Here is a 3,527-nt window from a genome sequence, read left to right on the forward strand (position 1 = left end):
CAGAGGCGGCGACGATAAATTACATCGATATAAAGGAAGACGATGTAATAAAGGCTATAGATGAAATGAAAATAGACTCCAGCTATTGGCCCCGATGGATTCCCGGCAATCCTCCTAAAAGTAGTAAGAGAGTCTTAGCAAGACCACTGCAGTTCCTCTTTCAGAGCTTCCTTGCAGCTGGCAAACTTCCAAGAAAACTGAAGGAAGGTAAAATATGCCCTATTCATAAAGGAGGTAGCAGAGCGGAGGCCAAGAACTACAGACCTATCTCTCTGACCTCACACATCAGCAAGGTCATGGAACGAATAGTCAGAAGGAAACTAATCACCTTCCTTGAAGAAAATGACTTGCTGCCTGACAACCAACATGGTTTCCGACCAGGAAGAAGCTGCTTAACTCAGCTTCTGCAGCACTATGACTGGGTGCTGAAACAACTGCTCAACCACTCAAATGTGGAAGTCATATATCTCAACTTCGCAAAGGCCTTCGATAAAGTCGATCATGGAATGATATGTCACAAACTGCGTGATCTTGGCATAGTTGGAAAACTAGGAGAATGGCTTCACGACTTTCTAAAGAATAGAAGTCCGGTGGTAGTAGCCAATGGGGCCACTTCCATTAGCACGCAAAAATAGTGAGCGGTGTTCCACAGGGCACTGTTTTGGGACCACTACTGTTCATAATGGCCCTCTCAGACATGCCCTCAGCCACGCGGAGAGCCACGATCACAAGTTATGCAGATGATACAAAAGTTTCACAGGCAATACAGAACCCTGAAGACACTAGGCACCTGCAATATGAGCTGGACGAAATATACAAGTGGGCTGAAAAGAATAGCATGCAGTTCAATGCTGAAAGTTTCAAGCTTTATACTATCAGCATGCATGCAAAATGAATGCAATACCCAAGGAATACATGGACCCGGAGGGATTGCAATCCCAGAGGCACAATCAGTGCGTGACCTGGGTATTCACATGAGTGATGACGCGACCTTTCATGTACATGTTGCTAAACTGACAATGAAATGCAGACGGCTGGCTGGATGGATTCTTAGAACCTTTAGAACAAGAGAACAAGAAACCATGATGGTCCTCTGGAAGACACTTGTCCTAAGTCACTTTGACTATTGCTCTCAGCTATGGTCACCATCCAGTGTCAAGTTGATCACAGAACTTGAGGCGATCCAACGAAGCTACACGAAGAAGATAGCCTCTATGCAGAATGTAAGCTACTGGAAGACTCAAGAGATTAAAATTATATTCCCTGGAGCGTAGGCGGGAAGATATGCCATAATATACATCTGGAAGATTATGGAGGGAAGTGTCCTGAACTTTGGCATCGAGAGTTACGCAAATGCCAGAACTGGGCGCCACTGCGTGGTGCCTAGGACTCCAAACTTGCCATCAAGATGTAGGACAAGATTCTGTGATAGCCTGGGCTTCCGAGCCCACAGCTCTTCAATATCCTCCCGATGAACCTGAGAGACCTGCATGGGGTGGATACAGATGTCTTTAAAATGGAGCTGGATCTCTTCCTGTCAGGTGTCCAGATGAACCAACTTCACGGCAGGAGGGGCAGATGAGGGCCGCTGCATCGACTCTCTCATGCAACCAAATAAGCAGTTGCTAGAAACCTCCATGAAGTGAAAACAAGTAGCAACACCAAATGGCGGGGCCCAGCATGGCCACAGCTCATAAGCTGAAACTAGAATCAATCAATCAATCATATAATATTATATATTCTATATATATATATATATAGATATATATATATATTATAATCTAATATATATATATATATCTAATTATATATATATATATCTAAATATATATATATATATATATAATATATATATCAATATATCTAATAATATATATATATATATATATAAAATATATATATATATATATATATATATATATATATGTTTCCGGTTTCGCAGAGGAAGGACGTGTTTGCCTATGCACTGTGAAAAAAACCCAGAAAGGTTGCATAAATTAGCGAAATAATCTACTGAAAGTAACAAAACGTAGAACTTTAACTCATAAAGTCTTCTAAAATACATTTATTAAAAATATGTTAATGAAAAACGTAATATATTTTGCCTGAAGCCTAATGTAATACAGCAGGTTTATTTTCGCCGAAAAACGCACATGGTGGCAACTCATTAAATTAATATTTCTCCTGTAAGAAAGAAAAAGAAGCATTTTTCCTGTAAAGGAAAAGTAATTCCGTAAAGCACCTAGGTCTGGACTGCACCGTTCATGATAAGTATCGTTTTCATATTCTATTTCATATTTTATTTATTATTTTATTTCCCTTTAACTTAAGCTAGCATCTCCGTTAAAATTTACAAAGCCATCTTTGTTGACATTCTGAGAATAACTCTCAATTTCTGTTTCGCTTTCATACATCTATCTTCTTGTAATTAGTTTTAGAATTAAATAACTCCTTCTTTTCCTCACTTTAATCTCACTTTAATATATTTTAATATATTTTCCTCACTTCTTTCTTCCGTTAAAATTTACGAAGCCATCTTTGCTTACATTATGAGAATAACTGTCTTTCAATTTCTGTTTCGCTTTCATACATCTATCTTGTAATTAGTTTTAGAATTAAATAACTCCTTCTTTCCCTCACTTTAATATATTTTAATATATTTTCCTCACTTTCTTTCTTCTACCTCCTCTCTCTCTCTCTCCGTATGTGTGTATGTATGTGCACGTGTATATATCGACATATACATAGACGCGAACTTTAATAATCTTTCCGTCTCTATTTCTAGAATCTATTATTTTTCTCAGCTTTCCTGTTATAATCTTTCATTTTCTTAATCTTCTTTTATTTCAGCTTGTAATTTCTCTCTTTCTTTTCTCTCCTCTGTCACTTTACTTCTCTCTATCACACATCTATCTTCTTTCAGCCGTTCAATTCTTCCTTGTCTCTTCACTTCTCCACTTCTCTCTGTCACACAATCTTTCCTCTCTCAGCCTCTCAAGTTTTCTAAATATATAGTCGCGAACTTTCCTCACTTTCCTCTCTTCACTATCTTCTCTCAGCTCTCAATCTCTCTAAATACACAGTCACTTTCTTTCTCTATTTCTTCTCTACCCTCTATCACACTATTAAATTTTAAATTTAATTAGATAGATAAATTAGATAGATAAATAAATATAATTAGATAGATAAATTAGATATAATAGATAGATATAAATAGATAGATAAATAGATATAATTAGATAGATAAATTAGATATAATAGATAGATATAATTAGATAGATAAATAGATATAATTAGATAGATAAATAAATAAAATATCTTCTTATCTTCTCTCAGCTCTCAATCTCTCTAAATACACAGTCACTTTCTTTCTCAATTTTTTCTCTACCCTCTATCACACTATTAAATTTAAATATAATTAGATAGATAAATTAGATAGATAAATAAATATAATTAGATAGATAAATAGATAAAATTAGATAGATAAATAAATGAAATATCCTTTTATCTTCTCTCAGCTCTCAATC

The sequence above is a fragment of the Octopus sinensis genome, unplaced genomic scaffold (assembly GCF_006345805.1).
Source record: "Octopus sinensis unplaced genomic scaffold, ASM634580v1 Contig15254, whole genome shotgun sequence".
In the NCBI taxonomy this organism is placed as follows: domain Eukaryota; kingdom Metazoa; phylum Mollusca; class Cephalopoda; order Octopoda; family Octopodidae; genus Octopus; species Octopus sinensis.